We start from the raw sequence: 22,064 nt of genomic DNA on the forward strand, positions 1-22,064 counted from the left end.
TGCCCCGTGTGAGGGTCGAACTCACGACCTTCAGATTATGAGACTGACACGCCTGCGCCAACGACGCTATGTTTTTGCATTTTGTGCAATTGTTTTTACTGTAAAACTGATTCAACCACCGCCCATTTTGATCAAACTTAACTAGGCTAGGATTTCCAACTAGGACTTACAGGAAAGGCTAGAGTTAGGGTTGGGCTAGATATAAATCATGCGCCGTGTGAGGATCGAACTCTCGACTTTCAGGTTACGACACTGACGCGCTACCGCCTGCGCCAACGAGACTTTGTGGCACCTGTCTTAAAATTCTTTTTTACTGTAAAAAAGATTCAACCACCGGCCATTTCCATCAAACTGAACTTCATCGAAAGAAAAAGTTACTTTTGTCTGAGCATTCTCAAACTTGGGTTTCCAACTGGGGATGGGGTTTCCAACAAGGGCTCGAGTTAGGGTTAGGACTAAATAAAACAGAGCCCCGTGTGAGGGTTGAACTCACGACCTTCAGTTTACTAGACTGACGCGCTACCGCCTGCGCTAACGAGGCCGTGAATAGTTGGTTTTACAAAGCTCTTTTACTGTAAAATTGATTCAACCACCGGCCATTTCAATTAAACTCAACTTCACAGACAGAAAACTTTATTCTATTCTGAGCAACCTACTATCTTCTGAAATTGACAATGATTTTACTGTGGACTATGGAAAACAGCGCCCCGTGTGAGGGTCGAGCTCACAACCTTCAGATTTTGAGACTGATGCACGACCACTTGCACTAACAAGGTAACATGTCAATTGCATTACAATTCTCTTTTACTGTAAATTGATTAATCCACAGGCCATTTGTCTGGAACAATTGTGAACTTCACTTCCCACCAAAGGCTGCAGTCATCAGAAGTCGTTGCCATGTTTCACTTGGTACAGTCTTTCACATGGCTATGTGGCCTAATGGATAAGGCGTCTGACTTCGGATCAGAAGATTGAGGGTTCAAGTCCCTTCATGGTCAACTTAATATTATTTATATGAGATCAACGACTTTATTTCAGTCTGAAGCAACTCTTGTATACTGTCAGAAAGGGTTTTGGTTTCTGATTTATTTTTTTGTTGTGCTGACTCCCCCCCAATCTCCGTTTTAAGTGCAAAAAGTGACAAAAACCAAAAGAAAAAATGCTTTCTCTATTACACACTAGGGCCAGCGTTTCCAACTAGGGCTAGGGTTTCCAACGAGGGCTCCAACTCCGGGTAGGGTTTCAAACTAGGAATTCCAACTGGGGCAAGGGTTTCCAATTAGGGTTTCCAACTTAGGCTGGGGTTTCCAACTAGAGACAACATTGGACAGCTGCCACTTGTTGGGAACCTTTAAATGTTTAGTCTTATCAACGAATGTGTTTCAGAGGCTAGATTTAAAACGTGGCTGCTGGTTTTCGTGAACCAAACCCATTAAAAAAAATTGAAAGAATGAAACAATTCTCAATAGCAGAAGCCTGGTTAGCTCAGTTGGGAGAGCATGAGACTCTTAATTTCATGGTCGTGGGTTCAAGCCACACGTTGGGCGTCCCTGCTTGTTGGGAGCCGTTGAATTCTTAGTCTTATCAGTCTTTAAAAATTTCAGATGGCGATGTGGCCTCATGGATAAGGCGTCTGACTTCGGATCAAATGATTGGAGCGTTCGAGTCCCTTCATAGTCAATTAATGTGTCATGCTTTAGAAATCCAAAACTTTACTTCAGTCTGAACCAACTCTTGATTGAGTGATTGAACTTTATTCATCCCACAGCGGGGAAATTCACTTGTCACAGCAGCGCATATGAGTGCAAGAATAATACGAGTGCAAGAATAAAACAAGTGCCAGAATTACAAAAAGGGTAAATAACAGACAAGGATAAACACAAGTGCTGCTAGTAGAGACGAAACACATTCATTTTATCAGGTGGCATGCATGTTGTAAAGTCTGACAGCAGAGGGAATGAAGGACCTGCGGAACCGTTCCTTCCTACACCGAGGGTGCAAAAGTCTGCCGCTAAAGGAGCTGCTCAGGGACCGCACAATCTCATGGAGGGGGTGAGAGGTGTTGTCCATGATGGATTTAAGCTTAATCAACGTCCTCCTCTCACCCACAACCTCAATGGAGTCCAGGGGACAGCCTAGAACAGAGCTCGCTCTTCTGACCATCTTATTCAGTCTCCCCTTGTCCCAGTCAGTACTGCCCCCACCCCAGCTGACCACAGCGTAGATGATGGCCGAGGCCACCACAGAGTCATAGAAGGTCCGTAGAAGAGCCCTGCACACACCGAAGGACCTCAGTCTCCTCAGCAGGTGGAGGCGACTCTGGCCCTTTTTGTACAGGGCGTGGGTGTGATCAGTCCAGTCCAGTTTGTTGTTAAAGCGAACACCCAGTAATTTGTAGTTCTCCACTACCTCAATGCCCGATCCCTGGATGTTCACCGGAGTGAAGATGGGTGCTGTCCTCCCGAAGCTCACAATCAACTCCTTCGTCTTGCTGGTGTTCAGCTGAAGCTGGTTGAGCTCACACCAGCTGACAAAGTCCTTGATGACCAATCTATATTACAGATCGTTCCCCTACGAGACATTTCCAACAATGGCCGTGTCGTCGGAAAACCTCTGGATGTGGCAGTGAGCGGTGTCGTGGGTAAAGTCTGAAGTGAACAGGGTGAAAAGGAAAGGAGAGAGCACCGTGCCCTGGGGGACACCAGTGCTGCAGCGCACCACGTCGGACTCACAGCGATGTAACCTCACATACTGCGGCCGGTCGGTGAGGAAGTCCGTTGTCCATGCAGCCAGGCGCTGGTCCACACCCGCCTTCTCCATTTTTACCCGAAGCAGTGACAGCTGGATGGTGTTAAAAGCGCTGGAGAAATCGAAGAACATGATCCTCCCAGTGCTCCTGTTGTCCTCCAGGTGAAGCAGTGTTCTGTGCAGTCAATAAATCACTGCATCGTCCACCCCAACACCAGGCCGGTAAGCAAACTGCAGGGGGTCCAGCTGCGCTCCCACTAATGAACGCAGGTGACCCAGGATGATCCTCTCCATAGTCTTCATCAGGTGGGAAGTCAAGGCAATAGGCCTGAAGTGGTTAGGCTCCTTGGGGCGCGGCACCTTCGGTACAGGGACCACGCAGGAGGTCTTCCACAGTCCTGGGACCTTGTTCAGGCTCAGGTTGAACAGGTACCTGACCACACCACTCAGCTGGTCCACACAGTCCCTGAGCAGTCTCGGCCAGATGCCGTCTGGGCCCGGGGTCTTCTCTGCCTCGATCTTTCTGAGGTGACTCCTCACCTGAAGATCTGTAAAGGAGAGGGGGATGTCGGAAGACCGGGGTGATGGAATGGAGAGGGGGGTTGAGAGGGGGTTGGTGAGCTGGCGTGGGGGCTGGAGTGTCGAAGGTGGCAGAATGAGGTGCGGAGCGAGGTGAAGGGACGGGAGGGAGGCGGAATCAAATCTGTTGAAGAACAGATTGAGTTCATCCACCCGGTCCTTGTCCCCATAAGCTGGTTTCCGATCAGCCCCTTTACCATGGCCCGAGATGGACTGCAGACCCCTCCAATGTCAGTTATAAGTTCAACAAAAACCAAAAGAAAAAATGCCAAGTTTTCTCTGTTGCAGATGTTTTGGTGTGTTGATCACTAAAACAATGTTAAAATGAGGAGGCCTGAAAGCACTGCTTTTACAATTCAGGAATATACAAACGTTTTGTGTGCCAAATCTTCATTACAGCCAATAGCAGAATCCTGATTAAAGGTACAAAAAGACAGGCAATGACTATGTGTGTCCGCTGGTTCTTCTCTGCAACACAGGAAGTTTGCATTAACAGGGACACTACAGTTGTGCCCATCGGCAAAAGGCAGCCCCCAACTACCACATGAGTAGCCGACAGGCCTGTTCTAAAACAGCTCACTGATGAGGACGTATTATTTTCAAGGAATGTTCTAGAAGTAATCGTTGTTAAAAAAATAAAAGAACACATGATGGTGGTACTTGGAGATCACTGTTTATATATACACACACAAATATATATATTGAGTCTAGGGAGACAAATATACCGCAAACTGTGGGTAGGTGTCAGGTGATGAACCACAGAAGAAATCACAGTTACCAAAGAAAGATGACAAGCCTCATTTTGAAACAGAGCTAAACATCAGGGATGAGAACGGCAAATGAAAAAAAACACTGAAAAGTAGCCGGGGTATGGGGGCCACATGCCCCACTTGCCGCAGGGGGCCAGGGGCCGCAGGCCCCCCCCAATGGGGGCGCAGTGGGCCGGGGGCCACTTGCCCCAATTGGGGGATGCAGGGGCCACAGGCCCCTATTGGGGGCCACAGGGCCCACAGGCCCTACTTGGGGGCCGCAGAGGGCCAGGGACAACACCCCAGAGGGGGCTCAGGGGGAAAAGCTCCCTGGAAACTCCTGCATTTTGGCAGTATAGCAACCCCAAAACCATTAATTTCATCACTCGATTTCAACAGTTTTGTTAAAAAAATATTCCTGCTTGGTGGGCTGCCAAGGTGAATATAATACAGTCAAGCCTCGGTTTTCGACCACAATCCGTTCCAGAAGGCGGTTCGAGAAGCGAATCGGTCGAATTCCGAATCTATCTTTCCCATTCCAAATAATGGAACATTTTTAATCCGTTCCAAGACTTTTTTAAGCATTTTTTCATTTGCGCATTTTTGTCCGATCGCGCAACTGCAGCGCACCGCCGAACGCGCAACAGTAGCGCGTTGCCGACCGCGTAACTGCACCGCGCTGGTTGCATTATTGTGACAGAGCCGTCACTGAAATTTAGAAAATATTTTTAAACTCCTGATGTACTTTCCAATATTCAAGTGGACCTAAGTGCGCAGGGAGCTTAATATATTCCGATCGCGCAACCGCAGTGCGCCGGGCGCTCACTGTCGCATTGCTTTAAAAGCGTCTTTGTGTTCCGAGTTGTAAAATGACGCTGCTCTCGAGCCATGCCCATCTGAAGCAGTTCGTGATCCCGTTTGACTTGTCTATTTCCCTGGCACGATCCTCGTCTTTTTTCTCTAAAACCTTCGGCATGCTGGCTAAAACCTTTGCTAATCAGGCAAATGAGTAGGCAAATGATGTGACGAAAGTAGCGCCAAAATGCTGCCGAAAATAATTCAGTTGTTGTCGCAATACTGCTGCCAGCCCCCCCATATACTATAACTACGCAGATCCGATGATCCCTAAGACTTGAGATGAGACAAAATTGGAAAGACTTTTTTGTTGACAGTGTCTGTGAGTTACTTCAACAAAAAAAGTTCACAAAAAGTACACATAGCTAATGTTGACCACAAAATGGCATGTGAGCTAGCCAGGAGTCCTGGAATCTTCTGATCTGTAGACAGATGCGTTATCCATTGCTCCACTCGCCCCACGGGAATATGTGGCTTGTAAACTTGTGTGTAACACTTTTGTAAAAATGAAAAAAAAAAAAATTGGTGACATTATTTGAATACGCCATGATGCTTTATCCATTGCGCCACTCGCCCAACAAGTTACGGCTATTGACCGTAAACTTGTGTGGAAAATCGTCATTGTCCAAAAGATGGCAGTTTAGCAAGAGTGACCAAGGTACAAATTCCACAAAGCAATTTGATTATGCCATGACCAAGATGTTAACTGGGGTTGCTGCGGCCACAACGCAGAGTACTAACCACTATACGATCGTGGCCAATATGCACAACTGATTTAATGGTCCTGCATACAATCGTGTAGTGTTTAATTCCGTTGTGTTCGATTCGAATCTGGGTTATGGCATAATCAAATTACCGTTTTTTTCCATGTATAATGCGCAAAATTTAACTAATTTATTGTCCTAAAATCTGGGGTGCGCATTATACATGGGTACAATTTTTTTTAATTTTTTTTAATTTTTTTTAATTTTTTTTTTTTTTTGTGAAGAAAATCATGGTACAACAATTTTTGAAGAAAATCTTGTCACGCATGGTTCTTTACAACGTCACTTTCCTCTCTTCATTTTAACCTAACTGATCGCGGTGGTGCCTTTCTGGGCAGTCGGAGAAATCAACGCCAACAAAAAAAATACATCCAGCCTAGTTAAGAAATCACCAGAAAGATCACCATGACAATTGTGAATAATAAATAAATAATTATTATATATATTATATATATTATTATTATAATAATAAATAATTGTGATAAATAACTGGAACATCACTCAAATATTGGTGATCCAGTTGAGAGTCTCACATATTTCTTCGCTATTGAGTTTGCTACTGCATGTGCAGTGATACTGACCGGCAGAATAACATCCGGTTGTTCCCAAAGATGATCTTTTTTCTGAAATAATTTTATGTTTACGGACTTAAGTAACCCGGCCGGGTCATACCAAAGACTATAAAAATGGGACCCATTGCCTCCCTGCTTGGCACTCAGCATTAAGGGTTGGAATTGGGGGGTTAGATCACAAAATGATTCCCGAGCGCAGCGCCGCTGCTGCTCACTGCTCCCCTCTCCCCCAGGGGATGGATCAAAATCACACGGGGATGGGTCAAATGCAGAGGACAAATTTCACCACACCCAGACGCGTGTGTGACGATCATTGGGACTTTAAAAAAAAAAAAAAAACGTTGGAAACTTTGGAATCCAAAGTGCTTCCAAACGAATGACTTGAAGCCCAAAGGGGAGCGAATTTCATCGTCTTCTTGGACACTAGCCATAGCACCAGCCCAGGAGCCGCGTAGTTGTCGGCTCCCCTTTCACGTGCCTGCTCTGCTCACAACACAGCACGCCGCGTGCTGCTCCCGGAAAGAGGAAGCAAGCAACAATGAACTGGATTTCAAAATAAAGTCGCGTCTAATGTCCGAGGTCAAACACGGCGATATAAATCGATGTTTACGTTTAGCATCGATGCCAATAAATCGTAGAGCATTATATCGATTAATCGATGTGTATCGATGAATCGTTACACCCCTAGTTGATATCATTACATCGTAAGATGGCGCCGCGGATGGCCACCTCGGTGACTCGCTCTATATTTGTTATTTTACATCTTTTTAACCTCACTTTGTATCATACTTCCGGTTTGCCACGTAGAGCGCCGCAGCGTCACTTGAGAGAGGATCTACATTCCTACATTTCTATATGCTTTTCTAATTTTTCCTCGCTTTTTACGTTTTTTACTCCAGTTTTGGGAGTTTACTATTGTTGAAAGTCACGGACCGTCAATTCCTGCCATTTCAACCACGTCACTGTTTGGCTCTCAGCGGAGGCTTCGTGGCTGTTTGTCTACCGTCGATCATCGGACACGTAAGTATGGCTGCGGATCAAGAGGTTTGTACGGCTTTGTGCACCAACTGCACCCTTCTCTTAGAGAGGTTGTCCCTGCTAGAGGGACATGTCCGCCAGCTTGAGGAGAATAGTGTGATAACAGTAGATTTTGGCGGACACAGATGCGGACTGTAGTCAGCCCGCTAGCCCAGTTAGCATTAGACTTAGACTTAGACTTAGACAAACTTTATTGTCATTTTGTCAACACTGGGTGTACACAAAACGAAATTACGTTGCGTACGGCTTTCAACAATGTAGTGGTATTGCGGCTGGTTAAAAAGTGACATTCTATATAAAAATATGAAATAAGATAAGTATAGAGTACAAAGTGCAGCAGTGATAAATTATGTAAACAGTGCAGGAGACAAAAACCGTATTTACAAGTGTGCAGAGGAATGCTACGTTTGAATGTTCAACAGTCTGACGACAGCAGGGAAAAAACTATTGCAGAACCTGGTGGACCTGCAGCGGATGCTGCGAAACCTCTTCCCAGACGGCAGCAGGGAGAACAGTCCATGGTGAGGGTGTGATGGGTCACTGATAATATTACGGGCTCGGGACACGCAGCGCTGGGATGACAAGTCCTGAATGGAGGGAAGAGGAGCCCCGATGATCCTCTCTGCTGTCCTCACCACTCTCCTCAGGTTCTTCCAATCGGAGGCGCTGCAACCTCCACACCACACCGAGAGACAGCTTGTCAGAATGCTCTCTATGGTGCTTCGGTAGAACGTCCTCATGATGGGTGGGGGCAGGTGGGCTCTCCTCATCCTCCGCAGGAAGTACAAGCGCTTCTGTGCCCTCTTGACTAGTGTTGTGGTGTTCACAGTCCAGGTGAGGTCGTCTGTGATGTGGACCCCCAGGAATTTAGTGCTGCTGACCACCTCCACAGCTGAGCTGTTGATGATCAGTGGAGCGTGGTGAGGCTGGTTCTTCCTGAAGTCGACGATGATCTCCTTCGTCTTCTCCACATTCAGGATCAGGCTATTTTCTCTGCACCAGCCCACCAACTGCTCCACCTCCTCTCTGTAGTCCAGGTCGTTGATGTCCCTGATGAGGCCCACCACCGTTGTGTCGTCTGCAAACTTCACGATGTGATTGGTGGTGAACCTGGGGGCGCAGTCGTGTGTCATCAGGGTGAACAGCAGGGGGCTCAGGACGCAGCCCTGAGGGGAGCCTGTGCTGAGGGTGATGACATCTGAGGTGTTCTGTCCGACCCGGACTGACTGAGGTCTGTTGGTGAGGAAGTCTAGCAGCTAGTTTCGAAGGGGGGTGCTGAAGCCCAGGTGTTCCAGTTTTTCCACCAGATGCTGTGGAATGATGGTGTTAAACGCTGAGCTGAAGTCCAGGAACAGCAACCGCACGTGGGTGTTCCTCTCCTCCAGGTGAGCCAGGCTCAGGTGAAGAACGGAGGAGATGGCATCCTCAGTAGAGCGGTTCTGGAACGGGTCGAATGTTGGGGGGAGTCCGGAGACGATGTGTTCTTTAAGCAGCCTTTCGAAGCACTTCATCATGATGGGAGTCAGTGCCACAGGTCTGTAGTCATTCAATGAGGTGATTTGAGGTTTCTTCGGCACCGGAATGATGGAGGCAGCCTTGAAGCATACTGGCACTGTGGCTTGGCCCAGCGAGATGTTAAAAATGTCTGTGATGACACCAGCCAGCTGACCTGCACATTCCTTGAACACCCGCCCAGGTATGTTGTCGGGGCCTGGGGCCTTACGTGGGTTGACTCTTCTCAGAGTCTTCCACACGTTGGCTGAGTCAAGGCAGAGTGCCTCCTCTTCCTGGTGGGGAACAGTTTTAACTGCAGGAGTGCTGTTTAGTGCCTCAAATCGCCCAAAGAAGTTATTTAGACCATTTAGGAAGTCAGCATCAACCTCACCCAACGGGGGGGAGGGTAAGTTGTAGTCCGTGATCGCCCGTATGCCTTGCCACATACTCCTGGTGTTACTGGCGTCGTGGAAAAAATCCTGAATTTTTCGACTGTGGCTTCGCTTTGCTAACCTGATGGCACGGTTCAAGTTGGCTCTCGCTGTCCTCAGTGCCTCCTTGTCGCCAGACTTGAAGGCTGAGTTCCGTGCTCGTAGCGTATGACGTACCTCCTCAGTCATCCAGGGTCGTTGGTTGGCTCGGGTGATGATGTTCTTAGTGGTGCTGACGTCCTCGGTGCATTTGTTGATGTAGGCTGACACAGTCATGGCGTACTCATCAATGTCGATCTGATTGTCATATGTTGCTGCTGATTTGAACATGTCCCAGTCAGAGCACTCAAAGCAGTCCTGGAGTGCCTCCATGGCCCCCTCAGACCACACCCTCACCTGCTTCACTGTGGGTTTTGCTCTGATCAGCAGGGGCCTGTATGCAGGGATTAGCATAACAGATAGGTGGTCTGAAGAGCCGAGGTGGGGGCGGGGGGCTGCTCTGAATGCATCCTTTATATTGGTGTAAACCAAGTCCAGAGTGTTCTCTCCCCGAGTTGGAAAATCCACGTGTTGGTAAAAATGAGGGAGAATAGTCTTCATGTTAGCCTGGTTGAAGTCCCCAGCAATGATGAAAACACCCTCTGTGTGCGTGGATTGCCGCTCACCGATTGTCCGATAGAGAACACTCATGGCCTCTTTAGTATTAGCGCTAGGAGGCACATACACAGCCGTGATGCTAACAACAGTAAACTCCCTGGGCAGGTAGAAGGGTCTGCAGTTAACAGTCAAAAGCTCGATGTCCGAAGAGCAGAAGCTGGCGACAGATCTAGCATTTTTGCACCAGTTGTTGTTGATGTAGACACACAGCCCACCTCCTCGGGATTTACCGCTTAGTTCGATGTTTCTGTCGGCGCGGAATGTAGCGAGCCCCTCCAGGCTAACGGCGTTGGACGGTATTGATGAGTTCAGTCTCCGTCAGGATGAGAGCGCAGCAGTTTTTAACCTCCCTCTTTGAAGAGAGTTCCAGTTGTAGATGGTCCATTTTATTATCCAGTGAGCGGACGTTGGAGAGGAAGATGGATGGAAGCGGCGGTTTGTAGGGGTTAGCTTTAAGCTTAGCCGTTAGCCCACCTCGACAGCCGCGCTTCCGCCGCCGGTCACACCGCCTACGCTTACTCCTCCTCCGGCGTGTGCTGCCCGGCGAGCCCGCTGCATTGTGAGCTTCTGGGGCTAGTGCCCGAAGCACTCCGAGGCTACGTAAACAGACTAGGGTAGTTGTGGCTACGAGTCCGAAAACACTTGATGACCGTACCTCCAGCAGGCGCTGGCGATCATATACTAACCTACTGGATGGATAAACTAAACTTTGTGTTGTTTGTAGTGTCCTAGGCGACATATTTTGTGAAAATGCTCGTCGGTTGTCGAGAGCCGTTGCAGCCGCAGCCAACTGGGACGCCGCCATCTTGACTCTTGAATTAGCCCCAAGCGGCTTGCTAACCGCGATGTGCCAGTTAAGACGCATAGCCGTCCCAAGCCATCTCGGCCTACTGGCTCTCGCATCTTGGTCATAGGTGACTCCATCACACGAAAAACACCACACTTAAAAATCCAGCCACGGTAATGTGTATCCCTGGAGGCAGAGCACCCGACATAGAAGCTAATCTATGGGCGCTAGCTCGCAATAGGTCTAGTCAACAGCGTAGGTCCAACAACACTAGCCACTCGGATATAGTGATACACGGTGGCTCCAATGATATATTTCAAGCATATATCGGCTCTATTGATAATCTTACAAATGAATTTAATGCGACATTGTTAAATGCCATCGACTCGGTAGTGCCACTACGTCTGAAAACTCGCCGTAGAAAGCCTACTACACGGTTCACAGGTGAAACACGGACGCTTAAGCAATTATGTAAAAAGCATGAACGAAAATGGCGTTGAACCAAACTTGAGGTTTTCCATCAGGCATGGCGCGATAGCCTCCTGAAATACAAAGATGCGCTTATTTTAGCAAAAACTAATTATTTCTCGCAAATTATTAATCTCAATAAAAACAATCCTAAATACTTATTTGATACAGTGGCAAAGCTGACGTGGTGCCATCCGACCTCCGATAGCTCCTTCCACTCAGCCGACGGGTTCATGAAATTTTTCGCTTGAAAGATTGAATCCATTAGGGATGAGATCAAGATGACAGTTCCAATCGCTCAGTCGAGACCGCCCATTACCGGCGCTGACGAACATGCAATAACCCTATCAAATTTTAAAAGTGTGTCCGTTGAAAGGCTCACGCAATTGGTTAGTGCGGCTAAGCAAACGACATGTTCACTCGACCCGCTCCCAGCCAAACTATTTAAAGAATTACTTCAAATTTTAGGACCGTCCGTCTTAAATATAATTAATCTGTCTGTCTCCTCTGGACAGCCTTTAAAACCGCTATCATTAAACCGCTACTTAAGCGACCAAATCTCGACCCGGACTGTCTCAGTAATTATAGGCCGGTTTCAAATCTCCCATTCGTAGCAAAACAACGAGTAGTCCATGGTAATGCGACCTCTGAGCTCTATAACGTCACTTGTGGTGTCCCGCAGGGATCGGTACTCGGACCAATTCTATTTAATATGTATATGATTCCGCTTGGGGACATAATACGTAAATATAACATTAGTTTTCAATGTTAGGCGGATGACACTCAATTATATATGCCGTTATCGATGACAAATCCGCAGGACTGTTGTAATCTTGAGGCGTGCCTTGCGGAGATCAAGCAATGGATGTCTCTCAATTTCCTTCGTCTTATCCCAGATAAAACTGAGATGTTGATAATTGGTCCAGCTTGTTATCACCACTTATTTAAGGAAACCACTATAACTATGGATAACTGTACTATCACTCAGAGCGATACTGTAACTAATCTCGGGGTAACATTTGACCAAACGCTCTCCTTTCAAAAGCACAATAAGAACATAACTAAAATTGCGCTTTTTTACCTCCGTAATATTCGTAAGATTCGTCCGATTCTCTCGTGATGCGGAAACTATTATACATGCGTTTATTATGTCGCGCCTGGACTACTGTAACGCATTATCAAAGTCAAAGTCAAAGTCTGCTTTATTGTCAATTTCTTCACATGTCAAGACATACAAAGACATTGAAACTGCGTTTCCTACTATCCCACGGTGGAGACAAGACATATTACACCCAATTGGTCCACAGACAAACAAAACATTCAAGTAAACAATACACAAAGTAAAAATAAGAAGGCACATAGTATATAAATGTATTATTTATTTATATAAAGGCCGGTCCACGAAAATATTTCTGACACGTAACCGGTCCGTGGCGCAAAAAAGGTTGGGGACCAGTGATTTAGTAGAAGGTGGCTACAGATAAAGGTTTGAGTTCATTTTGAAAAACTAACAGGTCACTCACTTAAGATGCACGCACAACCAATGCAGCTCTCTAATAACTCTGCTGCAAACATAGGTTAACGCACTTGGGTTGAAAACCGAACCCCAGTCTTTCACGCGACAAGCAGAGATACTATCCACGATACTAACAAGGAACATGCCCTGTGTTGGGGCAAGATGGACTGCTTGGCGGGAGAAAGGAAAGGGAGGAAGCAGAAAGGGGAACGCTCACAGAACACATGCGCTTATAACTATTATGTGGATTTTAACCATCTGTAAACGTTATTAAAACAGTACTGAAATGGGGCAATCTGCTGGTCTTTTTCGTATATGCCTGCCTTCAAGTTTAGAGGGCACTACCTTTAGGGGGCGCATTAGAGGTTAGGGTTAAAGGTGAGGGGGTTACCGTTAGCGAGTTAGCAGGTTAGGGGTTAATTATTAGGGTTTGGTTATTGTTCTGGTTTTAGAGTTAGCGTTAGGGCTTGAAGTTAGGGAATTAGGAGCCTTAGGCCAACCAGATTCCATTTATTCCATTAATCACTGACATTCAGTCTTCAGGTCCATGGGCTACCAATCGGAATGTAACGGGGTCAGCTGGTCGACTATGGAGCTCATCGGTGCAGGGGAATGATTCTCGCTTAGGGTGCATCATTACCTGGGTTTAACTCCCGGACGATCTCTTCTTGGAAACACTGTTGTCTATCATTATGTGGAGCGTTTGACAGGCCAACGTTACACGGAATGTAACATGGTCTGCAAGCTTCCGTCATGGCTCGTTGGTCTAGGGGTATGATTCTTGCTTTGGGTGTCGGAGGTCCTGGGTTCAACTCCCAGACAAGCCCTTCTTTAAAACGTTGCTGTTGATCAACTAGCCCAATTTAATTTTGGGCGCTAGCCCGAATCCATACACGGTGGATGGCGGCAGTGATATTTGAGAAGTGAAATGAAGTTGATTGGATTTGCAGACAGTGTGCAATCATTATTTCATCAAAAGTAGGCAGGTACATAAATTTGGGCACCCCAAGAGAAAAATGACAATATTTCAATATCAATATTTAGTAGATCCTCCTTTTGCAGAAATAACAGCCTCTCGACCAGTGGTTCTTAACCTGGGTTCGGTCGAACCCTAGGGGTTCGGTGAGTCGGTTTCAGGGGTTCGGCAGAGCCTCCACTCCGGAGGTCCAAACACACCTGATTAATAAATTCGCATATCTGAACTGGTCTCGCAAAGGCAACAGCAGAAGTCACACTGATTTGCTGGTATGTCATTTGTTGTGAATTCATGCATTGTGTTGGTTCTATTCTTTGAACAAGGTGATGTTTATGCACGGCTCATTTTGTGCACCAGTAAAAACATCTCTGTCTTCAATTTGAAAAAAATAAATATATATTCACAAAAGAGGGGTTCGGTGAATGGGCATATGAAACTGGTGGGGTTCAGTGCCTCCAACAAGGTTAAGAATCACTGCTCTAGACGCTTCCTATAGCTTCCAATGAGTGTGGATTCTGGTTGAAGGTATATTTCACCATTCTTCTTGACAAATCTGAAAGTCCCATAAACTTCATTTCACTTCTCAAATATCATTGTGTCTGTCCGCTATATGATATATTTTACTGATATTGCCTCTGAACAGGCGAGCAAGTGCTCCTCCGGCCGTCATGACTACATTCTACCGTGGCACCATTGAGAGCATCCTCTCCAGTTGTATCGCTGTTTGGGGTGGTAGCTGCACTGAATACAACATGAAGGCCCTGCAGCGCATAGTGAACACAGCTGGTAAGATTATTGGTGCTTCACTCCCCTCCCTGAAGGACATTTACACCTCCCATCTCACCCGCAAGGCGACCGCGATCGTGAGTGATGTGAGTCACCCCGCTCACTCTTTGTTTGATCTTCTGCCCTCTGGGAAGAGGTACAGGAGCCTGTGCTTCCGCACCACCAGACTCACCAACAGCTTCATACTCCAGGCTGTTATGATCCTGAACTCTCTCCCCCCTTCTGCGTAGCGTCCTGTACTTTTGCGGTATATTCTGACTGTCTGCTGTATGCACACTTGCTCCATTTTTGCTCCTCTTATTTATTATGTTATTTATTTATTTATTATTTATTCATCACTCTTATTTATTCATTGTTTGTGCCTTCTTGTTTTTATTTTTCGTGTTGTTTACTTGTATGTATATTGTGTACTATGTCTTGTCACCGTGGGATAGTGGGAACGTAATTTCGATTTCTTTGTGTGTCTTGGAATGTGAAGAAATTGACAATAAAGCAGACTTTGACTTTGACTTTTGACTTTGATAAAGGAAAATCTTGAAATAGATTTTGCATACAAATGATACTTTTGCATATGACCGTATATGTAACTCGGAGAACATGTGATTGATTACTTTATCAAATACTATTTGACTAAATATTTGAGGTCCCACTGAAACTTAAAACTCGGATCACGGGATTCAGAGTCCAGAGTGCTAATCATAACACCATGGAATAGACACACACACGCACGCGCACACACGCACGCGCACACACACACGCGCGCACACGCACACGCACACACACACACACACGCATCCTTGTTAACCTCCCTCTGCAGGACCCAAAGTACTTTACTGAGTTGTGGGGTCCACCCTTTCTAGTGGTCCAAGAACTATGAAAAAAATCAGGCAAGTCTCAAAAAAAATCTTGTTACTAAAAATCACTTTCAATAAACACAATTCAAAACTTTATTTTACATGTCAGTTTTTCAGTCACATGTGGGGCCTGTTTCTAACCTTCAGGCTTTGCGGGGTCCACCTTTACACACATGAGATTTTTAGTCAGTTATGGGGCTCGCTTTTAATATTTCAACCTTAAGAGGTCCACCTATACACACATGACAAATAGTGAACAAATGGTGAAACAGGACCAGCCATGTGTTTCTACCTCTGTTAAGGGAAGCTCTTTCACTCATATTTTCTCCTCATGGTGGTTATTCTATTTTTGACAAAGTACTTAACAGCTTTCCAGTCTCTGTTACTCAGTGCTTGTGGTTCTGCAGCAATGCATCTCTCGCAGTCAAACTTACCAGGAACCTGATTTGTCAATATATACTTCCTTAAATGTTTATTTACTGCAGCACATTCCTCTGGGGTCCAGCTTCTTTTCACAACTTTTTCTTTACCTAAGGGCATAAGAAGAGCACTTTTTAGTTGACAACTTAATTAGAACAAGACTGCATAAAGAATACATTCACTTTATGTACAATAGTCCGACAAAATAATTTAAATGAGATATTTTAAAAAGTCAACTATCTTTGTCAACGGTGATGAGCCCACAATAGACATAAGTAAATCAGTTATTATCTGGGATATTAATCCGGTCATTTAAGTTGCTCGGTGGTCTTCAGTGTCAGCTGTTTTCATATTAACAAAATTAAAAATAGATGCACAAAAGGGCAATATTAGAATGGCCCCAGTTTTGGAGGTGGGGGAAAGAGGTCTCTCATTTTCTTGACTACTTTTAAGCAGTTTTGCATTTGACCAGAGTGTCACTGCTGGTAGATGAAGCAATTCCTGGCCCCTACAGAGGTTGCACAGGCAGCACATTGGGATGCACCATTTCTCTGACAAAACCATTAAGAACAGATACAAGTTGTTGCAAAATCAGGGAAAATAAAAATCTGAAAAAAACTTTTTTCAGACAGTGTTTTACATGTATGGGGAATTTGCTTTGATAATGTGCTACACATAGACAAACAAAGATGATATAAATAAATTTGGATGGGTTAATTTTCATTTTATCACAAAATTCAACTATGATTGAATAAAGGTCTAAACTTTAGACCTTACATGTCTAAGAAAAAAAGTCGTGGTGTTTAATATATTGGGTCATCTAAATCTTAGTAAGCAGCATATGTGAGGATAATTAGATACTGATACAGTAGTAACAATTGGACAATTTAAAAGCAACCGTGATAAAGTTATATATTGAAAAGGATTACTCCAAACTCACCTCACTTTTTGGCAGACTTTTCATTACTTGGGCCACGAGATGTGAAGGTACAAGAGGTCACTTCTATGACTTCTGGCATCAGCCCATCTGAAATGATGATTTTTAAGTACAGAAAAAAATATGTTAAACTTATCTTATTAGGACAGCAAACACACGGATCAAGGGTACAGTTTCTAACAGCAAACTAAAGAGAAAAAAAAACTATCTACACTTGTGCTCATAAGGAGTTATTTATTACAATAATGTCCTGTAGAACCAATCTTGTTGGAACCAAATTTGGATTTTGGTAAATACTAGACAGGAGCAGATATGAATGTAATGGACTATTTAAAAGTGGTGGAATTAAAAAATAAATAAAAATCAATATTGAAAACGAGTACTGACCTTAAACTGCAGTTTTACAAACTCACCTTTCTTTTTGGCCATTTTCTTCCACTGAGACTTGAACTCTGGTCGCTGGGGTGAGAGTCCTAACCCTAGCCCTAGCTCTAACCTTAACCCTACCTCTTACCCTAACCCTAGCCCTAGCTCTAACCTTAACCCTACCTCTTACCCTATTCCTAACCCTAACCCTAGCCCTAGCTCTAACCTTAACCCTACCTCTTACCCTATTCCTAACCCTAACCCTAGCTCTAACCCTAGCTCTTACCCTATTCCTAACCCTAACCCTAGCTCTAACCCTAACTGTAACCCTAACTCTTACCCTAATCCTAACCGTAACCCTAGCTCTAATCCTAATCCTAGCTCTTACCCTATTCCTAACCCTAACCCTAGCTCTAACCTTAAACCTAACCCTAATCCTAGCTCTTACCCTAGCTCTAACCCCTCACCTTTCTTTTTGGCCATTTTTTTCCACTGAGACTTGAACTCAGGTCGCTGGGGTGAGAGTCCTAACCCTAGCCCTAGCTCTAACCTTAACCCTACCTCTTACCCTAACCCTACCTCTTACCCTATTCCTAACCCTAGCTCTAACCCTATTCCTAACCCTAGCCCTAGCTCTAACCCTCGCTCTTACCCTATTCCTAACCCTAGTCCTAGCTCTAACCCTAGCTCTAACCCAACCCTAGCTCTTACCCTATTCCTAACCCTAACCCTAACCCTAGCTCTAACCCTAACCCTAATCCTTACCCTAGCTCTTACTCTAACCGTAATCCTAACCTTAGCTCTTACCCCTCACCTTTCTTTTTGGCCATTTTTTTCCATTGAGACTTGAACTCAGGTCGCTGGGGTGAGAGTCCTAACCCTAGCCCTAGCTCTAACCTTAACCCTACCTCTTACCCTAACCCTAGCCCTAGCCTTAACCCTACCTCTTACCCTAACCCTAGCCCTAACCCTACCTCTTACCCTATTCCTAACAACCCTAACAACCCTAGCAACCCTAGCAACCCTAGCAACCCTAGCAACCCTAGCAACCCTAGCAACCCTAGCAACCCTAACAACCCTAACAACCCTAACAACCCTAACTCTAGCATATGGTTTTATGGGGGAGCACACGAGCAACTCTGTTGCAAATTTTTCAAGGATAAGATATTTTTGGTCCCACTGGGATTTGAACTCAGGTCGCTGGGGTGAGAGTACAGAGCACTAACCACTACACTACAGAACCCACGCCATTACTTCATGGATGTTACCTATATGGTTTTATGGAGCAGCTCACAAGTAAATAGTATAGATAGGAATAGGTAAATGCCAAAATACTTGAGGTTCCACTGAGACTTGAACTCTGGTCGCTGGGGTGAGAGTCCAGAGCACTAACCACTAGAGTATGTAACCCACACCATTAATCCATGGAAGTTAGCTATATGGTTTTATGGAGCAGCTCACAAGCAAATAGCATAGATAGGAATAGGTAAATGTCAAAGTAGTTCAGGTTCCACTGAGACTTGAACTCAGGTCACTGGGGTGAGAGACCAGAGCATTAACCACTACACTATGGAACGCACACCAATATTCCATGGAAGTTACGTATATGGTTTTATGGAGCAGCTCACAAGCCAGATATAGGAATAGTATAAATAGGAATAGGTAAATGCCAAAATAGTTGAGGTTCCACTGAGACTTGAACGCAGGGCGCTGGGGTGAGAGTCTAGAGTACTAACCACTACAGTATGGAACCCACACTATTAATCCATGGAAGTTACCTATATGGTTTTATAGAGCAGCTCACAAGCAAATAGCATACATGGGAATAGGTAAATGCCAAAATAGTTGAGGTTCCACTGAGACTTGAACTCAAGTCGCTGGGGTGAGAGTCCACAGCACAAACCACTACAGTATGGAACCCACGGCATTACGTCATGGAAGTTACGTATATGGTTTTATGGACCAGCTCACAAGCAAATAGTATATATACATAGGAATAGGTAAATGCCAAAATAGTTGATGTTCCACTGAGACTTGAACTCCGGTCACTGGGGTGGGAATCCAGAGCACTAACCACTACACTATGGAACGCACGACATTATTTCATGGAAGTTACGTATATGGTTTTATGGAGCAGCTCACAAGCCAGTATAGATAGGAATAGGTAAATGCCAAAATAGTTGAGGTTCCACTGAGACTTGAACTCAGGTCGCTGGGGTGAGAGTACAGAGCACTAACCACTACAGTATGGAAACCACACCATTGTTTCATGGAAGTTATGTATATGGTTTTATGGAGCAGCTCACAAGCATATATATATATATAGGAATAGGCAAATGCCAAAACAGTTGAGGTTCCACTGAGACTTGAACTCGGGTCGCTGGGGTGAGAGTCCAGAGCACTTACCACTACACTATGGAACTCATGCCATGGAAGTTACGTATATGGTTTTATAGAGCAGCTCACAAGCAGTATAGATAGGAATAGGTAAATGCAAAAAAGGTTGAGGTTCCACTGAGACTTGAACTCGGATCAGTGGATTCAGAGTCCAGTGTGCTAACCATTACACTATGGAACCACAAGGTCCAGACCATGGCAGGCATATGCTGGTGTGGGAGCCAGAAGTTTTGAATTCTTTTTTTTTTTTTTTTCTTCTTTTTTTTTAATTGCTAATGTGTCAATTGCTGGGCATCTGAAACCAGTTTTTCCAGTGTCCAGAGACCAGCTATTCCAATTTAGTCCCATAATTGGCTTTCTGTACAGCGCACAAGTGGCAGGGAAGTCTGGGAGTACAGTCAAACCTCGGTTTTCGAACGTCCCGGTTCTCGAACAAATCGGAATTCGAACAAAGAAATTCGAGATTTTTTTGCTTCGGTTGTCCAACAAAATTCGGAGGTTGAACCTCGCAAGATGAGCCGAAAGGACCCGAGAAAACCCGACCGCGCGGCCCGGATGCCGACTGACTCCGTTCGTTATTGTAATTTCGTTACTTTGAGGATTGTATTAACCCCTAATCATGCCTCCAAAGAAAGCAAGTGGGAGCAGTAAAGCCATCCTAAAACACAAAGGCGCTCTTTAAGCAATGCGACAGTGAGCGCCCGGCGCGCTGCGGTTGCCCGACCGCACCAAATTAAGCTCCCTGCGCACTGAGATCCACTTAAATTTTAGAAAGTACATCAGAACTTTAAAAATATTTTCTAGATTTCAGCGACGGCTCTGTCACAATAATGCGACCAGCGCGGTGCAGTTGGGCGGTCGGCGGCACGCTACGGTTGAGCGTTCTCTCTCGCTCTCGCTCTCTCTCGCGCTCTCTCTTGCTCTCTCTCTCTCTCTCTCGCACTCTTTCTCGCTCTCTCTCACTCTCTCACACACACACACACACACACACACACACACACGCACACACACACACACACACACACACACACACACACACCATCATCGGCGGACACTCGGGACGAGTATGACTGTCTTCTTCTCAGGGTCGTCTACTTGTGGGTCCGCAGGTGGGCGTAGAGGCCGATCCGGGATCCACATATTTTTGTGCAGTGTGGGCAGGGGAAAGTGGTGGTGGGTTGTGGTCGTGCTGGAGCCTGTTTTTGTCTTTCCTTACGGAGTTGTTGTTTGGTTTCTGGGACACGGCGGAGTTCCTTTTCATGATGTGCTGCCCCTTCTTGCACCGCTACCCTCCAGCAGTTCCTGTTCAAGGCGATGCGCTCCCAGTCCTGAGATGTTATTTGGAATTTCTTGAGACTGGTCTTGAGGTTGTCCTTAAAACGTTTCTTTTGCCCGCCCGGGGCTCGCGGACCTCTCTCCAGCTGGGAGTATAACATCTGTTTGGGGAGGCGGGTGTCAGCCATGCGGATGAGATGTCCTGTCCATCGGAGTTGGTGCTGCATTATTAAGGTGGTGATGCTCGGTATCCTGGCTTCCTCCAGAACGCTGATGTTTGTGCGTCTGTCCTCCCATTTGATCCTGAGTATTTTCCTCAAGGTTCTCTGGTGGTGTTGTTCAAGAGCTCTTAGTTGCCTGCTGTAGGTTGTCCATGATTCTGCCCCATAAAGTAAGGTGGGGAGAACCACAGCTTTGTAAACCAGGAGGTTGGTGTCAACCCGGAGGTCTCTGTCTTTAAAGACTCTTTTCCGCAGTCTGGCATACGCTCCACTGGCACAGCTCAGGCGATGGTTGACCTCAGAGTCAATGTCCGCTTTGGAGGAGAGAAGGCAGCCGAGGTAGGGGAAGTGGTGAACATATTCAAGTGCAGTGTTGTCCACATTTATGATGGGCGGAGTAGATGGCTGGTTGGGTGGGGGTTGATGTAGCACCTGGGTCTTCTTGATGTTCACGGTCAGACCCAGGGCTCTGTATGCCTTAGCGAAGGAGTTCAGGATGCCCTGGAGGTCTTCTGCAGAGTGTGCTGCAATGGCATTATCGTCTGCATACTGAAGCTCCACGACCGTGGTGGTTCTGATCTTGGTTTTGGCTTTGAACCTGTTAAGGTTGAAGAGCCTGCCATCAGTTCTGTACCAAATTGGGATTCCGTGTGGTAGTTCTTCGTTGATGAGGTGGAGTATGGCGGCAATGAACACAGAGAACAGGGTGGGTGCAATGATGCATCCCTGTTTGACCCCTGTCTCTACAGTGAAAGGCTCAGTCAAGGAGCTGTTGTTGAGCACTGTGGCTGTCATTCCGTCATGTAATAAACCCAGTATTCTGACGTATTTATCCGGGCAACCATACTTCAGAAGGATTTTGTCAGGTCTATGAAAGCCATGAACAAAGGCTGTTTATGCTCACGGCATTATTCCTAGAGTTGGCGTGCTGTAAAAATCATGTCTGCAGTGCCTCTAGATGGGCGAAAACCGCACTGCGATACTGGGAGAACTTCCTCAGACAGTGGCAGTAGGCGATTGGCAAGAACACGAGCAAGTACTTTGCCAACTGTTGAAAGGAGCGAGATGCCCCTATAGTTTCCGCAATCCGCTTTGTCCCCTTTCTTGAAAATGGTCACTATCAGAGCATCCCTGTGCTCCGAGGGGAGTACTTCTTTTTCCCAGACCTTCAGAA

At 45.9% G+C, this 22,064-nt stretch overlaps 1 long non-coding RNA gene and 3 other non-coding genes across 4 annotated transcripts; 1 reads left to right on the plus strand and 3 right to left on the minus strand.

Moving 5' to 3' along the window:
- Positions 1-468: 468 nt before the first annotated feature.
- Positions 469-541, minus strand: trnat-agu. The gene has a single exon. It is a non-coding gene; the product is annotated as a tRNA-Thr (tRNA).
- Positions 542-925: 384 nt separating this feature from the next.
- Positions 926-998, plus strand: trnar-ucg. Its single transcript has one exon. It is a non-coding gene; the product is annotated as a tRNA-Arg (tRNA).
- A 14,328-nt stretch (positions 999-15,326) lies between these two features.
- On the minus strand, positions 15,327-16,747 carry LOC119130635. Its single transcript, XR_005099480.1, has 2 exons — positions 16,635-16,747; positions 15,327-15,804 (listed from the first exon to the last, which is right to left on the minus strand). It is a non-coding gene; the product is annotated as an uncharacterized LOC119130635 (long non-coding RNA).
- Positions 16,748-19,503: 2,756 nt separating this feature from the next.
- Positions 19,504-19,575, minus strand: trnaq-cug. Its single transcript has one exon. It is a non-coding gene; the product is annotated as a tRNA-Gln (tRNA).
- Between the last annotated feature and the right edge of the window lie 2,489 nt (positions 19,576-22,064).

The sequence above is a fragment of the Syngnathus acus genome, chromosome 11, assembly GCF_901709675.1.
Source record: "Syngnathus acus chromosome 11, fSynAcu1.2, whole genome shotgun sequence".
Lineage (NCBI taxonomy): Eukaryota > Metazoa > Chordata > Actinopteri > Syngnathiformes > Syngnathidae > Syngnathus > Syngnathus acus.